This window comes from Salvelinus fontinalis, chromosome 3 (genome assembly GCF_029448725.1).
Source record: "Salvelinus fontinalis isolate EN_2023a chromosome 3, ASM2944872v1, whole genome shotgun sequence".
Taxonomy (NCBI): Eukaryota; Metazoa; Chordata; class Actinopteri; order Salmoniformes; family Salmonidae; genus Salvelinus; species Salvelinus fontinalis.
The window spans coordinates 54,101,795-54,124,729 of NC_074667.1; the positions used below are offsets into that span (position 1 = coordinate 54,101,795).

A 22,935-nucleotide genomic window follows, 5' to 3' on the forward strand; every position below is an offset into this window, starting at 1 on the left:
TAGCTGTGCAGCGATGCTCCCCATCCAATCTGACAGAGTTTGAGAGGATCTGGAGAGAAGAATGGGAGAAACTCCCCAAATACAGGTGTGCCAAGCTATTAGCGTCATACCCAAGAAGACTCGAGGTTGTAATCGCTGCCAAAGGTGCTTCAACAAAGTACTAAGTAACGGGTCTGAATATTTATGTAAATGTGTTATTTCAGGTCTTCATTTTTTTAGCTACAATTTCTAAAAAAAGTTTTTGCATTGTCATTATGGGGTATTGTGTGTAGATTAATGATGGGGGGAAAAACGATTTAATATATTTTAGAATAAGGCCGTAATGTAACAAAATGTGAAAGAAAGTCAAGGGGTCTGAATACTTTCCAAATGCACCTTAGCTCCCAAAAAATTGTCCATAGTATGCATAGAACACCTGAGAAAAGATGAATTAGATATTTTGTAACTAGGAACAAGCAGCAGCTAGGGCTTTTTTTCTTGCACTTATAATCAGACCTCTCAATGGCTTTGTCTATATATGAGGGTGCACTGGTTCTCTAATATATTCATATCGATATGGTAGTTGCTGGCCTTGACCCTCTCCAAAAAAAAAAGTTATAGGTAGTAATTTTGCTGATTAATTCAATTTCACATTTTGAAGCGGGAAGAGCAGGCCAAAGTCAAAGCCTTCAGGAGATTTGACACATTCTTTCACTTTTGTGATTTTCTTTTCATGTCTCTGTAAGACAACTCATCTGCGGGTGGAATTTGCTTACTGCTGTCGCCTCAGTCAATCTCACACAAAGACTCTGTCATGTTACACGTCTGCACCTGGTAGCAGCTTGACATCAAAGGCCTTCACTCTCCCAGACAGTGCTGAATTTATACATCCATCAATATGTTCCAAACCATGAAAAATAAAAAATATGTCTGTGTGATGCTGATAGAAAAATAGATTGAAACTTGCCAAACACACTTTCTCCCCAAAAGGTATTTTAAGTAGCTTCAAGATAACACATTGGTGATAACACTATCAGTACAAATCTTTCTACTTTACAAGATAATTCACATGAAAGCGCAGGAAATGACAAGAGAAAAGGATGTTGCTCTATTCTCTATGAAATACTTCATTCTGAATAAAGCATACATTACCTATGCAACCTGTTTAGCCAGACAATAAAGAGCCTAGATACAGTATCTCCCAAAGCCCATTCTGATAGGAGCTGCTGTGCTGTGACTGGGGATAGAGAGAAGACAGTGTTTAGTAGGTGCTGACATATCCTGTGATCTAGATAAACTGGAACAAATAAAACCCAGTCTTGCTTTTTATGTTGGTCTACATTGAAATGTCTTTGTACCCGTCATGATAACATTTCATTTTCCTACAGCTAGACTAGAGAAGCCACCTCACAGCTATTTTGCCTGTCACTGTTTTTAACTACTGCAGCCAAGCACTGAGATTAGATTACAGTAGTTAGAGAACATGAACAACACTGTGACAAAACTGCTAGTGGCATAAACGTTTAACTTTCTTGTTAGCAATCTCCCCCATGTGGCACTTTAGCAACAGCAAGTTGTTTATTATGTTCAGAGCTCGGCAAAAGCGATTAAAGAAACTCTTCAAGAATCAAAGTGTTATAAATGCATGGAAACACAGCCAGCTGTAAATGCCACAGAATTAGAAGCTTACCAACCCTAATACCCGTATGGCAATTTTCAGCTTGATGCTGATATAAAGAAATTACTTTTTAATGTAAGCAATAAATGCAGTCAAGAGAAGTATTATGTGAGCTTTCTTCTTCCCAACATAAATCTACATGCCACCTTTCTTTGGCCGGTGTAACGAGTGTGCTGAGAGTCGGGAAGCAAGTACAGGGAGTGAGTGTTTTAGTAAATAAACAAAACAATAACCACAAAACACAAACATGAAACAGAGTCAATAACACCTGAGGAAAGAACCAGATATAGGGAAGATAATCAAGGAGGTGATGGAGTTCAGGAAGTTGTCATGAAGCGCTGGTGCGCTTGACGATGGTGACAGGTGTGCGGGATAATCAGCAGCCTGATGACCTAGAGGCCAGAGATGGAGTACGTGACAGTACCCACTCCCCAACGCGCGGCTCCGGCCGCATGACGCCAACAAAGGGGACGAACCCGGGGATCCGGAGAGGACCGGTCACCCCTGCTGAAGCGCGGAAACCTGTCGAGCTGGCTGGGGCGCCGGAACCTGTCGAGCCGGCTGGGGCGCCGGAACCTGACAGACAGACTGAGGCAGGGGAGCCTGGCGATCCGGCCAAGGCATAAGAGCCTGACCAACCGGTGGAAGCAGGGGAGCCTGGCGATCCGGCGGAGGCATGAGAGCCTGACCAGCCGGTGGAAGCAGGGGAGCCTGGCGATCCGGCGGAGGCATGAGAGCCTGACCAGCCGGTGGAAGCAGGGGAGCCTGGCGATCCGGCGGAAGTATGAGAGCCTGACCAGCCGGTGGAAGCAGGGGAGCCTGGCGATCCGGCGGAGGCATGAGAGCCTGACCAGCCGGTGGAAGCAGTGGAGCCTGGCGATCCGGCGGAGGCATGAGAGCCTGACCAGCCGGTGGAAGCAGGGGAGCCTGGCGATCCGGCGGAGGCATGAGAGCCTGACCAGCCGGTGGAAGCAGGGGAGCCTGGCGATCCGGCGGAGGCATGAGAGCCTGACCAGCCGGTGGAAGCAGGGGAGCCTGGCGATCCGGCGGAGGCATGAGAGCCTGACCAGCCGGTGGAAGCAGGGGAGCCTGGCGATCCGGCGGAGGCATGAGAGCCTGACCAGCCGGTGGAAGCAGGGGAGCCTGGCGATCCGGCGGAGGCATGAGAGCCTGACCAGCCGGTGGAAGCAGGGGAGCCTGGCGATCCGGCGGAGGCATGAGAGCCTGACCAGCCGGTGGAAGCAGGGGAGCCTGGCGATCCGGCGGAGGCATGAAAGCCTGACAAGCCGGTAGAGGCATGAAAGCCCGACAAGCTGGCAGAGGCAGGGGAGACTGGTGATCCGGCTGAGGCAGGGGAGCCTGACGAGCCGGCGGAGGCAGGGGCCTGGCGATTTGGCAGGGGAGCCTGGCGATCTGGCTGAGGCATGAGAGCCTGTAGTGGCTCCCGAACCCGACGTCATTTACACTGACACAAAAATATATATTTTTTTTTAAAAACACTCCCTGATGCGTCCCTTAGGTGAGGTGTTATTCTGTAACGAGTGCGCTGAGAGTCGGGAAGCAAGTACAGGGAGTGAGTGTTTTAATAAATAAACAAAACAATAACCACGAAACACAAACATGAAACAGAGTCAATAACACCTGAGGAAAGAACCAGATATAGGGAAGATAATCAAGGAGGTGATGGAGTTCAGGAAGTTGTCATGAGGCGCTGGTGCGCTTGACGATGGTGACAGGTGTGCGGGATAATCAGCAGCCTGATGACCTAGAGGCCGGAGAGGGAGTATACGTGAAAGCCGGACTCATGAATTCACTTTTTATCCTTAATACTCCTATAAAAAGCTGTAGATTAGCAAAGTAACTTGACTGTGATCTTCAAAGGCACTCAAAATAACAGCAGCGTAGCGAGTAATACGAGCAAGCAACCGTTGGCATGATATGTTCTTCATTCTGTTTGAATATGAAATTCAAATGAAGTTCAAACGGAGACAAGTGCATTTAAAATTAATCTAAATAGAAACACACACTGATGTTCTGAGGGAGAACTTCTTCCTGGAATAGGCCTTCGTCTTTTAACTTAAGCATCACCAACATATGAGTAAATTGGAAGAGAAACTAAGACCTGTATGGTGCATGATTTGAACCTACAGATGTAGGATCTTAATCTGACCTATATTGTCACAGTAAAATAAACCTGCAGCAACAGGATTTTAATGTTTAATCCATAATGTTGCTTTTTCGGTGGTTAGGCTACTAGCTGGCCAAAAGTAGGCTACATGAAAAGTGCAATACTGTTAAAAATGTATAACTCTGTGTTAGTGTGGGTTTTCAGTGAATTTATGTAAATCACGAAGCTCATCTGCATTTCCTGAAAATTTTCAGCAACAAAAGAATGATCAAATTAATATCCTACAGCTGTAGCATCATTCAGCATGATGATAATTGAACTATCTGGCCAAGAGCCATCCTTACTGAAATCCAACCCTTTGTCAGGCTGCTTTAATTCATAATCCCTTAACAAATAAAGAAAATATCAGCATGTGCAAACATACATACATGAGCACTAGCAAACACATACACAACTGTACAATCACACAATGCATACCGTTTCTCAAAATAACAAGAGCGTTTCTTCAGTTTTCAACTCCATTGCACTTCAAAATGCCTTTTAAGACTGAAGCATGGTAATCCTATAAACTGCCACAGGGATTTCTGCATTAGCAAAGCAATAAAAATCGCATTGGAAAGTTGTGTAAATAATTAGGCTGATTTTGGCACATTAACATTAATTACACAATAATTTGAAAGATTTCAATACTGATCTTACATCTGGAGAAAACAGCTGTGCTGTGGGCCTGGAGAGGACCTGCTTCAGAAGAATGCACTCAGTTACATTTTTTACCCTTCGGCCCACAGTTGCCTTTTTTTTCCAAATGGAGAAGTGATTGGCTGAATTCAAACAGAGACGAGTATATAGCTGTTTGGCACGCTGGGATGATAGAACAGGCAGGAGAAACACAACACACTTCCTGCTCTGATAGTGAGAAGCGCACAATCTTTCTCAAATACTTCAACCCACACAAATTAAAGACTTATGACATATGAATCCCCTCTGAAATTAACACAGGAACATTTCCAACCATTGATGAACCTATTCTGTTATCTCTCAATTTCCACAAATACAAAAAGCCTTCAAGCTAATTTTCTTAACTTCTCTGGGATATGTGGGACGCTAACGTCCCACTTGGCCAAAAGCCAGAAAAAATAAAGCGCTCCAAATTCAAATATATTACTATACAAATCTATCTTTCATGAAATCACACATGAAAGACACCAAATTAAAGCTACACATGTTGTGCATCCATCCAACATGTCTGATTTCAAAAAGGATTTACGGAGAAAACACACCAAACGATTATGTTAGGTCAGTACATAGCCACAGAAAAACACAGCCATTTTCCCAGCCAAAGATAGGAGTCACAAAAAGCAGAAATAGAGTTAAAATGAATCACTAACTTTTGATGATCTTCATCAGAATGACACTCATCGGACTTCATGTTCCACAATACATGTATGTTTTGTTTGGTAAAGTTCATATTTATATCCAAAACTCTGAGTTTAGGCGGGACGCTACTGTCTCACTTGGCCAAAAGACAGAGAAAATGCAGCGCGCCAAATTAAAAAAAAATACTATAAAAATCAAACTTTCATTAAATCACACATGAAAGATACCAAATTAAAGCTACACGTGTTGTGAATCCAGTCAACATGTCTGATTTCAAATAGGTTTTTTGGCAAAAGCACCACAAACGATTATGTTAGGTCAGTACATAGCCACAGAAAAACACAGCCATCACTTCATCAGATGACACTCATAGGACATCATGTTACACAATACATGTATGTTTTGTTCGATAATGTGCATATTTATATCCACAAATCTTGGTTTACATTGGCGCCATGTTCAGAAATGCCTCCAAAATATCCGGAGAAATTGCAGAGAGCCACGTCAAATAACAGAGATACTCATCATAAACTTTGATGAAAGATACATGTTTTACATAGAATTAAAGATACACTTGTTCTTAATGCAACCGCTGTGTCAGATTTCAAAAAACCTTTACGGAAAAAGCACACCATGCAATAATCTGAGATGGCGCTCAGATATAACAACATTTCTCCGCCATGTTGGAGTCAACAGAAATACGAAATTACATCATAAATATTACCTTACCTTTGATGATCTTCATCAGAATGCACTTCCAGGAATCCTAGTTCCACAATAAATCGTTGTTTTGTTCGATAATGTCCATTACTTATGTCCAAGTAGCTACTTTTGCTAGAATGTTTAGTACGCATGTCCAAACGCTGGCGCAGATCCAGACGAACGTCGGACGAAAACTTCAAAAAGTTATATTACAGGTCGAATAAACTTGTCAAACTAAGTAGAGAATCAATCTTCAGGATGTTGTTATCATAAATATTAAATAAAGTTCCAACCGGAGAATTCCTTTGTGTCTACAGAAATAATGGAACGCAAGGCGATATTATTTGGAATGCGCATGACCAGGAACTGGCACTCTGCCAGACCACTGACTCATTCCCGTCTCATCCGGCCCCACATCACAGTAGAAGCTTCATTCAACGTTCTACAGACTGTTGACATCTAGTGGAAGGCGTAGGAAGTGCAAACAGATCCATATCTTACTGGGATTTGAATAGGCGATGAATTGAAAATCGACCAGCCTCAGAATTCTCACTTTCATTCTCAGTGTTTTGCCTGCCATATGAGTTCTGTTATACTCACAGACATCATGCAAATAGTTTTAGAAGCTTCAGAGTATGTTCTATCCAATAGTAATAATAATATGCATATATTAACATCTGGGATAGAGTAGGAGGCAGTTCACTCTGGGCACGCTATTCATCCAAAAGTGAAAATTCTGCCCCGTATCACAAAGAAGTTTTAACTTCGTCACTCACACCCTGAAGGACAATTAAGACCACTACATTCTATGTAGTGTTGGCCTATAGTGGTTAGTGACAACATAATATTATCGAGGTAGTTTGGCATCTCCCTAAGAGTCTATGGGAGTAAACCTGCAGGGGTTTGTGCCCCTGCCGTTAGCTGTGAGCTGAGGGGCTGGGATGTTAAAGCCCATCACTGTCTACAGGGCTGTGAAAAACAGAACACAGACACACTGCTCCTCTGAAGCCTAGAGCTCCTGACGTGTTAACACTCCCAACTCTCCCCACTGGATCACTCAAGCCTGCCTGCTTACTTCCTGGGGCCCCAGCACATTTAGATACGGAGAGGGGTGTGAGGAGCACACACACACACACACATACATACACAAACACACAAAAAGAACCACACTGATGCACCAAGAGATGGAGATTCCAACAGCTAAATAACCAGTAGATATGTAACCATGTATTAATCTACTGTTTCTTAAGAGGAACTTTGACCCTCTATCATGACAGAGGCACAGTGATGAGGGGAAATGAGGGGGAGAAGAGAAAATCCATTCCAATAACCCTTCTAGGTAAAATGCCCCTCGGGGAGTCCATAAACCTTAACTACTACATGTACCTACCTGTACTTGCACACTAACATATGATCTCTCTACAGGCAGAAGTCCACTACACACTACAGACCTATTCTGCTATAGAACAAACTGTGCTGTATAACATCAACTACAATAAATCATACATAGATTCATCACACAGTAGCATGATCATGAGATATTTCAACACTTACAGTCTGCGTGTACATTTTCAGGTGTTTGATAGTGAACCTTCAGAGCAAGGTTTTTGTTTCAACAAACATACAACCAAGGCAACCAGACTGCATCAGGTTATTTATTAAGCCAATCCGATACAACATTCACCCTCACACTGAGATTGAAGTCTAATGAATAATCGTGTGTTTACCTTCTACAATGACTTGCTCGTTTAAAGCAATCTTCAGTTCCAGCGTAGTGACTTCAGCCTCCTTGCCCTGCAGACAGAGGACATAGGAATTAGAGGTTGTTATTGAATAATCACTGCAACTAACTACAGCTTTTGCCATCAGCAATCACCAAAACAGAATCGCTGAAAGACAAACAGACAAAATCTATGTTTATTAATAATACTGCTTGCAGTATGAGCCCGCTCAACAGGATTGATCACAATTACACAAATAATGGGTATTTTCCAGGAATGGGTAACACACTTCTTCCTAGGTAATTATTAAGAAGTAGTCGATTTTTGTATTTCTTTCCTGATGTTTTTGTTTGTCTTTCCTTTAAATGGTGTCAGCAATCTTTCTTTTGACTGATTATCAAGCACTGACATACAGTGCCTTTGGAAAGACTTCAGACCCCTTGACTTTTTCTAAATTGTATTACGTTACAGTCTTATTCTAAAATACACTAATTGATTGTCCACCTGTGGTAAATTCAATTGATTCAACATGATTTAGAAAGGCACACCTGTCTATATAAGGTCCCACAGCTGACAGTGCATGTCAGAGCAAAAACCAAGCTATGAGGTCTAAGGAATTGTCCGTAGAGCTCCGAGACAAGATTGTGTCGAGGCACAGATCTGGGGAAGGGTACCAACACATTTCTGCAGCATTGAAGGTCCCCAAAAACACAGTGGCCTCCATCATTCTTAAATGGAAGAAGTTTGGAACCACCAAGACTCTTCCTAGAGCTTGCCGCCCAGCCAAACTGAGCAATCGGGGGAGAAGGGCCTTGGTCAGGGAGGTGACCAAGAACTCGATGGTCACTCTGACAAAGCTCCAGAGTTCCTATTTGGAGATGGGAGGATCTTCCAGAAGAACAACCATCTCTGCAGCACTCCACAAATCAGTCCATTATGGTAGAATGGGTAGACGGAAGACACTCCTCAGTAAAAGGCACATGACAGCCTCGCGTTTGGAGGAAACCTGGCACCATCCCTACGGTGAAGCACGGTGGTGGCAGCATCATGCTGTGGGGAAGATTTTCAGCGGCAGGGACTGAGAGACGAGTCAAGATCGAGGGAAAGATGAATGGAGCAAAGTACAGAGAGATCCGTGATGAAAACCTCCAGAGTGCTCAGGACTTCAGACTGGGGCAAAAGTTCACCTTCCAACAGGACAACGACCCAAAGCACACAGCCAAGACAACGCAGGAGTAGCTTCGGGACAAGTCTCTGAATGTCCTTGAGTGGCCCAGCCTGAGCCCGGACCTGATCGAACATCTCTGGAGAGACCTGAATATAGCTGTGCAGCAACACTCCCCATTCAACCTGACAGAGCTTGAGAAGATCTGCAGAAAAGAATGGGAGAAACGCCCCAAATACAGGTGTGCCAAGCTTGTAGCGTCATACCCAAGAAGACTCAAGAGGCTGTAATCGCTGCCAAAGGTGCTTCAACAAAGTACTGAGTAAAGGGTCTGAATACTTATGTGATATTTCCGTTTTTTATTTTTAATACATTTGCTAAATTACTAAAAGCTCGTTTTTGCTTTGTCAATATGGGGTATTGTGTGTAGATTGATGAGGGAGAAAAAAACAATTAAATCAATTTAAGAATAAGGCTGTAACATAACAAAATGTGGAAAAGTCAAGTGGTCTGAATACTTACCGAGTGCACTGTATACTAGTGCATGTAGATAGCTACCCTAATTGTCTACCGCATCTCCTCATTTCCATCTGGTTGATCAGCACAATCGTTCACTATACTGTAGCCGTTGAGGACGATAAGACTTAACAATGAAGTTGTTAAATGAAAATGAAAGTTTATTTTTTTAATTCCTTGCGCCAGATGCTGCTATCAGAAAAATGTAAAAGATGACTCCACCTGGTGGAAGAGCAAACCTGTCTTTCTAGACTCAGGAGCACACTAACTGTTCAGCATGCACTGTGTGCACTGTAAACTGAGCACTCAACCCCCCCCAAAAAAATACATCAAATCTTATTTTTATGGTAAACGGAAAAGTGACTATGGGGCAATATCTCAGAAGCATTTGAATAAAAGCATTAAAGCATATCCAAATATGAAAAAATACCAACTCTCTCACACTGTTCTTTTGTACAGTTTACATTTGGCAGTCAAAGCTGTGGCCAGGCATTTGTGGAGCTCCAAAGTGTTTATCTAAAGCAGACTGTGCCTAGATAAAACACATGAGCCTGAACCTTGCCCAGTTACAGCATTCATTATCTGGTAAATGCCCTTGTTGAAAACACTAGTCAACATTAAACTCACTTTGAACTCGACGAGGGTCGAAAATCATACAAAATGGACTGTTCCCACACCACTCTCGTATTATTCTGATTCATTAGACTTCAATTAACATATCATCAATGACATGGTAAATCAATAGCGAGTGGTGACTAATGACAGATATTCTCAGTTTCAAACTACTAAACATCATTAATCCCTATCACCTGAAAAGGCCCAGGGAACTAAATGAGTTTACCCAATGCATAACATCCATTTAGATAAATGTTCCATCACTTTAATGACGGAAAATGTGTATTGGAGGGAAAAAAGAAACAACAAAACTATGATAGCAGCTGTGATGGTGCTTTTCTATCCCTCTGTGCAATACAATGCACATCTTGTAATACCTAAATAGATAATTGTGTCAATTTAAAACTGCACGTGGCAGTAATAGTAGTGTTTGGAGCGGTGGGGGTGCAGTGAGCTCACGGTGTGGATAAACAACAGCATGCTGCTCTGCCCAGTCGGGTTTGTAGAGCCCATCACACACTCCCACATTGAGATTTGAGGGAACAGAATAACTCCTGGTTGAGATGATTACCCACCCAGGTGTTTTATGTGCACGCTCAGTGAGAACATGAATCAAAACGCAACAACTTCCTGAGACAAAAGAGAGTCGAGGAGCATCTTACAATGCTTGCTGCCAAAGTGTTGAAAAGATAGCTAGGTATTTTGTGTGAGGAGGTAAAACAGTTGAACAACAAAAGTGTCCATCAAGGGAGTTACAGTATTAGCCATATCATATCTGCTGGAAAGACACAGAGAGATACAGACACAGAAAGACTGAGTTGATTCAAAAGCATATGTTCCTACATTGCTGTACCAACAAATAAGAATTATCATCATCATCATCTACATGAACATAATTGTTGTCTCTGTGATGTAATAATAAATATACTGTATTATTGTTGTCTCTGTGATGTAATAATAAATACACTATATTATTGTTGCCTCTTTGGTATAATAATAAATACAATGTATTATTATTGCATCTTTGGTATAAAAATAAAAGCACTGTATTTCATGACAAATGCAAAACATTCATCAGTATTGTGTTTTTTTATTCTTGGTTGGGACTATTTTAGAGGTTGTAGGATCGCATGTTCAAAAAAGGAATGAATACCCCTCCACTGAAACGCACACAATCCCAAAAGAAGGCCCAACATCCACTCCGGATGGCTCTTCAGCCCTTCTAATGGACAGACTAGACTCTCCACTCTCTTCACACCATTCTGACAGAAAAGAAGAGTTCATGAATATTTACCACAAAGTAAAGTTATTCCATTAATTACTCTGACATGCTTAAAACGATATCTGTGGCAACTTCTGTGGTAGGTCGTTAATGAACTTTCACACGTCATTACCATATGAATTAATGCCCAACTCGATGGCTGTCTGTCAATAGAACAGTTTCCTCACTCACTGTCTTTAAGCCTATCAGCATGTTTCGATCACTTAGTGACGCTAGCTGCATCATTCTACACAGATCTGTTTATTTATCATACCATGAACTAGACAGCAAATCAAATCAAAGTGTATTTGTCACGTGCGCCGAATACAACAGGTATAGACCTCACAGTGAAATGTTTACTTACAAGCCCTAACCAACAGTGCAATTTTTAAGTAAAAAAATAGGTATTAGGTAAACGATAGATAAGTAAAGAAAAAAAAAGAAGAAAAACAGTAAAATGACAATGAAAATATCAGTAGAGAGGCTTTATACAGGTGGTACCGGTACAGAGTCAATGTGCGGGGGCACTGGTTAGTCGGGCTAATTGTATATGTAAGTATAGTTAAAGTAACTATGGATAGATGATAAACAGAGAGTAGCAGCAGCAAAAAAGAGGGGTTGGCGGGGGGGGGGGGGGGGGGGGCGGAACACAATGCAAATAGTAATTCAGGAGTCTTATGGCTTGGGGTTAAAAGCTGTTGAGAAGCCTTTTGTCCTAGACATGGCACTCTGGTACCGCTTGCCATGCGGTAGTAGAGAGAACAGTCTATGACTGGGGTGGCTGGGGTCTTTGACAATTTCTAGGGCCTTCCTCCGACACCGCCTGGTGTAGAGGTCCTGGATGGCCGGCAGCTTAGCCCTAGTGATGTACTGAGCCATACGCACTACCCTCTGTAGTGTCTTGCGGTCGGAGGCCGAGCAATTGTCGTACTAGGCAGTGATGCAACCAGTCAGGATGCTCTTGATGTTGCAGCTGTAGAACCTTTTGAGGATCTGAGGACCCATGCCACATCTTTTCAGTCTCCTGAGGTATAATAGGTTTTGTCATGCCCTCTTCACAACTGCCTTGGTGTGTTTGAACCATTCTAGTTTGTCGTTGATGTGGACACCAAGGAACTTGAAGCTCTCAATCTGCTCCACTACAGCCCCGTCGATGAAAATGGGAGCATGCTCCTTCCTCCTTTTCCTGTAGTCCACAATCATCTTCTTTATCTTGATTATGTTGAGGGATAGGTTGTTATTCTGGCACCACCCGACCAGGTCTCTGACCTTGTCTCTATGGGCTAACTCGTTGTTGTATGTGAAAACAAAAAATAGCATTGGTTTGTTTGAAAATTCCTCCTGTAAATGGGTGGTGGTCTTGTTTGAACATTCCTCCTGTAAATGGGTGGTAGTCTTGTTTGAACATTCCTCCTGGAAATGGGTGGTTGTCTTGTTTGAACATTCCTCCTGGAAATGGGTGGTGGTCTTGTTTGAACATTCCTCCTGGAAATGGGTGCTGGTCTTGTTTGAACATTCCTCCTGGAAATGGGTGCTGGTCTTGTTTGAACATTCCTCCCGGAAATGAGTGGTGGTCTTGCTTGTTTGAACATTCCTCCTGGAAATGGGTGCTGGTCTTGCTTGTTTGAACAATCCTCCTGGAAATGGGTGGTGGTCTTGTTTGAACATTCCTGCCGGAAATGGGTGGTGGTCTTGCTTGTTTGAACATTCCTCCTGGAAATGGGTGATGGTCTTGCTTGTTTGAACATTCCTCCTGGAAATGGGTGGTGGTCTTGTTTGAACATTCCTCCTGGAAATGGGTGGTGGTCTTGTTTGAACATTCCTCCTGGAAATGGGTGCTGGTCTTGCTTGTTTGAACATTCCTCCTGGAAAGGGGTGGTGGTCTTGTTTGAACATTCCTCCCGGAAATGAGTGGTGGTCTTGCTTGTTTGAATATTCCTCCTGGAAATGGGTGATGGTCTTGCTTGTTTGAACATTCCTCCTGGAAATGGGTGCTGGTCTTGCTTGTTTGAACATTCCTCCTGGAAATGGGTGATGGTCTTGCTTGTTTGAACATTCCTCCTGGAAATGGGTGCTGGTCTTGCTTGTTTGAACATTCCTCCTGGAAATGGGTGGTGGTCTTGTTTGAACATTCCTGCCGGAAATGGGTGGTGGTCTTGCTTGTTTGAACATTCCTCCTGGAAATGGGTGGTGGTCTTGCTTGTTTGAACATTCCTCCTGGAAATGGGTGATGGTCTTGCTTGTTTGAACATTCCTCCAGGAAATGGGTGATGGTCTTGTGGATCAATATAAATAATGTATTAATAATAATAATAATAAGAGGGAGTCCAACAGGATAGGCAGTCAGTGATATCTATATTCAGGACATTAGTGTTTGTTTTTAGGGTGTGTGTCGAAGATTTCCCAAGTCACTGTCCGTGCTCTGAAACACAGGAAAATCTAAGGCATGACTCATTTTCAAACAAATGCAGCTGTTTATATGTGATTCACTAAAGGACTGACTGAACAGTATTTTTTCCTTCATTTCTTTCAAGCTTTATTAAGGCAGACTGATTCAATGAAAACATAACTACGTCTCATAAAAAACGCTTCAAAATATCAAGTGTATTTTCTCTTTCATGGTGGCATTATATTGCACACCCACATAGTCTGTAAACAACAGCACTCAAACAGCACGCAAACAGGCTCAAAACCCACCAATTAAACCCAACTTCTCATTTGGAGTTTTTTTTGCCTGTAAGCTGAAAAGGCAACAGTGCAGCCTGCTGAATGTCAGCCTGTCTGATCCCAGAGATTCTTTGGACCTGCCCTCATGTATTGCTGAGCTAAGAACAAAGTACACAGAGAGAGCTTTCCGCCTTAATACCAAGGAAGTGGAATTTCACTCCTAACCCTAAACAAACAAGGCAGCACATTTCTTTACACTATTTAAATGTTAACAGGGCTCTTTGAATAGAGCATTCCCTTCCTATGTAAACCCAAATTACTTCACTCTGGCTATACACAGATTCTAATCAGCTGATCCATGAAGTAAACATCAGAAAAATAACTTAATTTGGTTTCTCCTACAGTTGAGAACTACTAGCTGGGACAGAGGGAGGCAGAGAGAGAGATAGAGAGGAGGGAGGGAAGGAGGGAGAGAACCCTACACACACGGAGAGCACAAAGGGGCTAACCGACAGACAGATTATGCAATGCTATTTTTACGGCCAATTCCTTTCCACCCTGTCAAACAGGAGGACTGTCAATTCTCTCCTGTGATATCACGTTTCCACTCTCCCAAGCCTCTGTGTCCTGCTCCTCCATTCGTCCACCTCAGATCCTGTGTGCTATTAATATCAATAACCCTCAGATTCCATTTCCCCGGACAAAGATGGAGGGAAAGAAGGAGAGAGGAACTGATACCCTCACCCATCACAGCAGCACATTCACTCCTTTGCTATCACACCGTTCTGAACTAGAGAACAGGAGCAGCTCACGCTCGCACACACAGTTTAGTTTAGTTCACATGATGCAAGCCTCTTCTATGAGATCACCAGAGGACTGCTGGTCAGGCAGCCCTTAAGTCTGTCAGAAGCCTTCAATCCAAACCCTGGACCTCCAGAAGAACTTCAGCTCTTCAGAGGAACGCATCTTTCTACCTGCGGCGCAGTTCTTTGCATCACTTACAGAACAAACCCACAATACAGACACATGCAACATGAACCCATACAAGGCCAGGGAAGAGAAGGAGAAAAATTACACTTAAAATCTTTACTGACTTACCCATGAACCGTGAGCCTGAGTTTCATTACATTACTGAAACATGAATGTAGATTCCCCAAGGTTTAACAAGACTTCTACAATCCACTTCTCAAACAGAAGAAAAGCCCGTCAGTGCTAGTAGCAGTAAAAGCAGTAGTTGTAGTGTGAGAGAGCTGAAGAGAGCCCTGACTGCAGTGTTCAGAGGAACTGGAGGTATGTGGTCTAAACACAACAAAAGCCAGAGCCTTGCTCTAGATTAAATATGCAGGAAGAGGTCCCTTTGCATAAACACAAACACTCAGCAAATGAAGGACTGGCACAGACCAGGCAGAGCAGAGCAGGCGCCTGCTGAGAGCCATACCTGTCCTCTGCCCGTTTAATTAGACAAGAGCAAGCAGAACAAATGAACGAACACCAGAACGGTCACACAACCAGTCCAGAACAAAAAGCTACTTAGTTTGTCCTCAGTAAAGTGCTCAAAGTTTGTAAAGACACATACCAACTTCAAACACATTACTTTTGTTGTAGGACTTTTAAAAATGAAATTTGTTTCTATCAGTTGTTTTTAATACATAAATATCAAATACCTCATCTTCAACTTTTAAAATATCAATTTCAGCTACTCGCTTAACTTGTGTAAGCAAATGTGACATACTATATCACCTATAGGACATTCTAAAGGATATATCCATCACCTTAAACGGTAAAGTGTTATTAAAATGAAAAAAATTAATTAAAGTAGGTCATGTTTGGGTATGAATATTCCTTTCAATATCCAGTAAAAGTATCATACTTCTACTACTTATCATGCCTTCAGTCATCCCCCTCTTTGCTCCCTGCTGCACTCCTATGGACACCTCCTAATGGATGAATAGAAAATAAAGGCTGAGTCTCTAAAGCCAGGGAAAAAACGGATACGATTTAGAACAGCCACAATTGTCCAGCTCTTACAGTCTACAGACCCTTTCTCATTCTTGCTCCCTCTCTCTCTCCTTCCCTCTATCTCTCTCTCTCTCCCTCCCTTTAACTATCTGTCTGTCTACCCCCAACTCTCGGGATATGAATTCAGAAACTCATAACGGTGCAAGACTCCTGGAGTGTCTGCCTGAATCTGCCAGGCTTCATGACTAAAACTTCAAGTGAACCAAAGAGAACGGGAGACGATGCCCAAAGAAAATCTCGAGCCCAGCTTTAGATGCTGAGTGATATACTGATGCCCAGTCAAAGATTTCATTTCATGCGCCCCTCTCTAAATTAGAAGGGGGAGAAGTAGAAATGGAGGAAGAGGGGTGCAGACAGCAGGCTAGGGAGGGAGTAAGGGGGAGAGAGGGGGGGGGGCAGGGAGAGAAGGAGGGCCAGAGAGAAGGAGAGAGAGAAGGAGAGAGCCGCGGAGAGCAGAAATGAGACCTCTGGAAAATAAACAGGGTATAGAGTTTCAAAGGCAGGGGGACACAGGCATTCCATTGTTCAAGCCAATTATCAGTGGAAAACAATAACAACAGATGGATCAAGAGCGGCCAACTTATGCTGGAGCACCCCGGCGCTGGAGAACAGATGATGAAATGTGAGAGTGGTGTCGGGGGAGGAGGGACTGCCCTGCCGCCGAGTCGCCCAGCTCAGCTCCACACACCAGATGTGAACTTCTACAAGGACAGTTAAATATGTGCTCTGTGGTCGCCACTTGTGCTACACGGCTCAGACATACCAAACAGTGGCTAGTCCACACTTCACTTCCATTCATTTCAAAAGAGATGTCTCCTTGGGCTGTTAGAAGTGAAATTATACATGTGGCACCTGTGTTTCTTCCGAAGTAAATTCAAACCTGTGCATTTTATTTATATTTAACGCATACAGATGTAAAATCTTAATTTGATCAATATTTTGTTGCTGAGAAATAATTTTACTGCACCGCAGGAAATGCAGATGAGCTTCGTGATTTACATAAATTCACTGAAAATCCACACTAACACACAGTTATATTAACAGTATGGCACTTTTCATTAGGGACTTTTTTGTTCAGATAGCTACAGATCAAGCAACATTGTGGACTAAACGTTCAAATCCTGTTGCTGCAGGATTATTTTGCTGTGACAACATAGGTCATTTTTGGCTACTTTCTGGTAGACCTTGTTAAATGGGCATTAGGGACCAGGTGGTGAGGTATTTGCCCTTGTATATTTTGCCCTGTGTTACAGTGTCCATTCAGCACACATCCCAGAAGACATTGTGATGTTTTCATTTGATGTTGTTTTCCCCTTTACCTGCATGCACCTATAGTGGTCAGATTCTACCAGACAACAGCATTGGTGAGCGAGAGAGAGACCTCATTGTTTCTGGCTTCAGCGAGAAATCCCTCATATCAGTCCTAGACTGACAGGCGAGGGGAAGGGGGTGGGGGGACTCCAACCTTAAAACAAAACCAATTCTCAATGTGGCTCATCAAGGGTGGGACATGTCTGCAGATAGTAGCACAAATGATCTGACCTTCCTTTTAGAAGAAGAGAGGTTTTTGTTTCATTAACTTAAGACTAAAGCGTAATTATCTCCCTATAGACCTTAATCACCAGCAAAAGGATAATAGAACAGAAAGCCGTTTCCAGTTCGGTCACTCAAGTTTTTTGTCATGTTTTTTTTTCTACTCCCGCTTCCTTTAGCTGAGAGTATCAAAAAATGGCAACCGATCGTATTGCAAGCACAAAATCCCCCTTTCAAATATCTCTGTTGTGGAGCATGAAAGACAAAATGTTTATCTGGTTAAAATGTTCAACTTTGCTGTAAAATGGGTTCACTTGGTTCAATACTCTATCTCTGGCCTGTCTTTATCTGGTCTGTCTGTTCATAGAGCTAGAAGTTAGGGGGCAGAGGACGAGGGGCCCGGGGGGGATGAGCCTACTGTCTTCTGTCTCTTCAGAGAGGGAGATCACTGGAGAGTGAATGTAATTATCCATGTTTGAAATAAAATCAGGTTGAGCACAAACAGACCGGTTTATAATCATATATAATATTTTAAATGACTTAATAGTGCTTGAAGATGCTTGTAATACTATCCCCAAAACGGAGGATACCTCAAGGATTTCACAGAAGGAAAAAATATAGAAACTTTGCCTAGATTTAATTAGGTTATAAAAAGTTATTGCCATTAGCAAATCTCATCGAAGGGGTTGAGGCGTTTGCCTGAAAAACATATTTTTGGGACGGAGTGAAGACAAAGGTTTTTTTAGACAGAAAGTGGAGGGCAAGCATCCGTTTTGTGCACTGACACCGAGGTCGAGTTAATTAGACTATTGTCATTTTAATCAGGACAGCTCGGCGGCCATCCCTTTCTGAATGAGCCGGTGGACTTTAAACGGCTGGGGGATGTCTGTGTGTGCATGTATGCATGGGGCCCGAGGTCTCCCACAAACACAGCACACAGCACAGTGCCATGGGTTATGGAGTACAGTTCTGCTGGTTCTCTCACATGCTCAGAACATTAATGAGGCGGAGACACAGCAAGGTAACACAGACACCCCGAGTATCACCAGAGGAAACTACTCGCCTTTGCTCTGCTCATGTCTCTGTTCATTTGAAAATAATTTAAATATCAAATATTGGAAATAATTTACTTCTCCCTGGCTATCAGATTTTGAATAGTGAGTCTATCATGTAATATTTCTTATCCTCTCAACTGACATTAACATTTAAAACATCATTAATGTAAACACATTTTTAAGGTGCTTATCACTATGGTCACAGAAATTGTATTTTTTTTTCTGGTGTCCATATTTTATTCATACAATGGGGCAATTGTAAGAACACACTAAAGAAATTTAAAAAAATGAATCTTTGCTGAAAACTTGTTATCAAAAAGTAGAAAGAAAGATATATCAAAACAGACAAAAGAGTAGATTAAACTCTCCTGAAGCCATTGGTTCAACTATATTCACTGCAAATACTTTATAAAAAATGTTAAATCTAAAAAATTTAAAAAACAGCACTGTTCAACCAAATACTCTCAGTTGAACTGGTTGGACTCTCAGACAAGCAGGGGTTAGCAGGGGTTAAAAGAACAGTGAACAATGCATCTCGTTGGGGCTCTACCTGCCAATCAGAGAGTTGAAAGCAGGCCCTAAACAGGGCTCTAAGTATCTCTGTAATGTTCCTCTCCTGCCCTCTTGACTGATCTGGAGTCCGCTGCAGACAGTTGAGATGTGACAGATCACATGCAGACGAAAGGTCATCAAGTCATTAAGTCCCCCCACCTGCCATTACCTGAGGCCCTGAGCTGCACTCACCCATGACACTGGTCAGACAGGAAGCACATAGACAGCCAACTAAACATAGTTATTCTATATGAACTGACCCTAGAGGGAGATCTAGGGAAATCACCATGAGGTCAGTCAGTCCCCCCTGCAAACTTGACTTTGACAAACTTGAAAAACTCTTCTGTGTCTGTTTATGATTATGTTAATAGGTCTCTAACTTCATCGTTTTTAACATTGAACATTAATATTATAGAGAATGTTAAAATTAATTTGATCATATATTAACTTCATTCAATAATTCAACACATACAAATTAATAATTCAATAAAAAGAATAATCAAAAATGTTGAAGAGGAAACCAAAAAGAGACATCCAATAGCTTAATGTGGAGATATTTAACTGGAAAGGTTCACACTACTACAAAGCCTTTGGGTAGTTTACAGAGTGTGAAAGGCTATCAAAGTCCAGTCTAACTTGTTTTTCTTAATGACTATGTGGTGTTGCTACAGAAGAAGTTTACCCTGAAAACACTCTACTATCCACAAAATAAATGATCAAATCGCCTAATTACTGTACCTGGGAGAAAATGGCCCAATTGAAACCGCTATTTGAAATCTGTAATCCAAACATGTCTGCTGGAGGGATTGACCACAGCAATTGAAAACAACAGGTTGTTCTGTTCACTGAGGTGAACATGTAGAGATAAAGGAAGAGACACAAGCTGTAAAGCCGTGCTCCAGTACCAGCTCTCTGTTCCCAAAGTTCTTCCGTGAGAGATTTACAGGGATTAGATGAAGAAATGAAGGTCTAATCTTTATTTGACAGGCTAGCCAATCTCTGGCTGACTGGTCACTCTTCACTGTGTAGACCAGGCCTCTTTCAGCTCTCAGCTCTCAGGTCTAGCACCAGCAATAAAGCGCGTTCACAGAGCTCCACACACCTCAGTCCTGTTTAAAACCACATTTTGGCTGATCATACAAATGTATGACAGTATGAGCTCTCAATCCCATTATCATACAGAATCATTCAATGTCATTTTGGGGTGAGCAATGTGCACAAACCTAATGCAACAGATAAAAGAATAGCAACTCTCCAAATGGTACTCCATATATGGTCGCAGTCATAACGGTATACTATGGTTAACATCCTGGTGGCAATTTTTTTTTTTTTTAATCTAATTATATGCGTGTCTGCAGTACCTGATTGGAAATATAGAACCAATTTCCATGTGCAGTTTAATGACAGATGGAAAGAGATATTTCATGGAGATGTATAGTTAAGAGCGATAACCAATTAATCAAAGTGCTGGACAATGACACAGGCTAAATTTAAACACAGGAGAAAAAATGTCAGACGGCAGCCCCTTCCCTTAAATTATTCATTACTGCCTGTTATTACGTAGCATATAGAATTTTAAATCGCTGATTCTACTTAATTACAATTTGCGTTGATACTTGCTACAGATGTCACAGCTTGCAGTGGCAATCTTTCACAATGTTTAACCCTGTCAAATAGTGGAGGGGTCCTTCCCCCCCTCTGCATCCACCCCTCCCACTCCGTCTGTCTTCCCAATGCCTGACCTACAGGCTCATTCCCACGCTAACAGAGGAGGGGAGGAGGAGGAGGAGAGAAGGGCTGAGTGGTATATTCAAACAAACATCTACAGTTGGGACACAATAGCATCTATTATGCTGGAACTCAAAGAGTAATGATGATGCTCCGGCCAAAAAATGGCTCTCACTGTGGAATTGAGTTCATACTAGCCAGGCATTCCAGGATATTGGATCCTTTGGATAAATAGGAACAATGTGAAAGGTTTCCAAAGTTGGCATTTCAGGCATTGAATGATGTCACGAGAGAATGCTGAATTACAGTACATACTTTTGCTATTAAAAACAAGTACATCATGTATTGTGTCAGTACAGTACATGCACATCAACACTGTACTTCCGTTTGCCTGCAACAGAAAGACAAAAGGTTTGATTGTGTGCCACTCACTAAATTCCCCTTTCTCTTTAGCAAGTATCTCTGTTCACCAAACAGCTGTATGCAAATAGTTAGTCATGCAGCATTCAATTGTTTTGTATTAATATTTGAATATTGAAATAACACAATTCAGATCTAGATATTCCATTTCAATTTCCATATACGTGAACTGGAGTTGCACATCAACAGATGAATTCTTCACAACGATGCCGTTTTTGTAAAGTCAGAAATATTGTTGTTGTTCTTTTTATTATTTGACATGATTACATTCCTGTAACATAGCTCTATTACGGTCACGATCGTGTGGAGGATTGATGGACCAAAACGCAGCTTTAGGAAAATAAGCCATCTTCTTTTATTTTTTAAAGATGACGAAAAATAAACACGAAACACTTAATACAAACTAACAAAACAACAAACGATCGTGAAGCTAATAAACGTCGTGCACATACAACAGGCTACAAACGTTCTGACATAGACAACTACTCACAACCAATGAGAGCCTATGGCTACCCTAAATAAGGCTCCCAATCAGAGACAACCGAAATCAGCTGTCTCTAATTGGGAACTCATTCAGGTAACCATAGACTCTCCTAGACAACTAAACATACATAGACAACACTAGACACATGTACTCAACACAAACCCATATACTATACCCAACAACCCCTTTACCATAAAAACACCCAAAACCAACAAAACACAAACATTCCCCATGTCACACCCTGACCTAACTAAAATAATAAAGAAAACAAAGAATACTAAGGCCAGGGCGTGACAATTACCTAAAAGCAAGTTACCCCTGATTCCTAACTGCAGCCTATATCGCAGAGATAGAACTGTCTGTATTACCCACGTTCATGCCACTTAACCAAATTGGAATTGCCGATAATACTATATTTACATAGCTGTGTTGGCTAGGCGTGATTATGATCATAAAAATGTCTCCCCACGCTATGACGGAAAGTTTAGCAGCAGTGTGTGAGTGAGGCTGAAGGACATAACAATAAGTTAACACAGGTTACAGCAGAGCCAAGGAAAATAGCTCAATTATACACATAGGCTGAGTCTACACAGGCAGCCCAATTCTGATATTTTTTCCACGAATTTACCAATCACATCAGATCTTTCACATATCAGAATTGGGCTGCCTGTATAAATGCAGCCATGGAGCTCCAGCATCATGTGGCTTTCCTGTGGTAAACAGATGCAGGGTGACTCTAGTAACCCTGCATCTGTTCACTTGTTGAGACAAACTATTCCTGTTGCTCACCCTCACTAACACAAGCCCACACAATTTTCTTACAGGGCCAAACAGATCAGAAGATTAAACTGCAGAGGATATTATTAAGGTTGTCCCTCATATCACCAACATTTGTTACAGTTTTACAGCCAGTCAAACAGACAAAATGGTTTTGCATACACTAGGATGATAGGATGAGTCTATAGTGTGGCTTAAGTTTCTTCCATTCAGAGAGCCAGACTCTTCTCTGTCTCTGATAGAAGCTCATCCATTTACTAAATGCATACAGTAACCTGAAAACCATAAACTGGGGAAGACCATATTACAGTACTAAGTAGTAAACAAGTACACAATAAAACATGTACTCTATTTCATGATGTTATAGTCAATCAAATCACTCTGCACTCAACATAGAGCACTCTGTTATCACACAGTGGCGGTGACCGTGCCTCACACAGTGGCGGTGACCGTGCCTCACACAGTGGCGGTGACCGTGCCTCACACAGTGGCGGTGACCGTGCCTCACACAGTGGCGGTGACCGTGCCTCACACAGTGGCGGTGACCGTGCCTCACAC

At 42.2% G+C, this 22,935-nt stretch overlaps 1 protein-coding gene across 7 annotated transcripts in view; it reads right to left on the minus strand.

Annotated features, from left to right (window-relative positions):
- LOC129851127 (forkhead box protein P1-B-like) overlaps nt 1-22,935 on the minus strand; it is a 246,278-nt gene that overhangs the window by 144,498 nt on the left and 78,845 nt on the right. For 6 of the 7 annotated variants that reach the window (XM_055917425.1, XM_055917423.1, XM_055917428.1 and 3 more), the window contains one exon: nt 7,592-7,658. The gene's annotated coding sequence lies outside the window, so the exon portion shown is untranslated. Of the gene's footprint in view, nt 1-7,591; nt 7,659-14,907; nt 15,119-22,935 lie in introns of those variants that run through there. The other variant, XM_055917424.1, reaches the window with a different exon arrangement.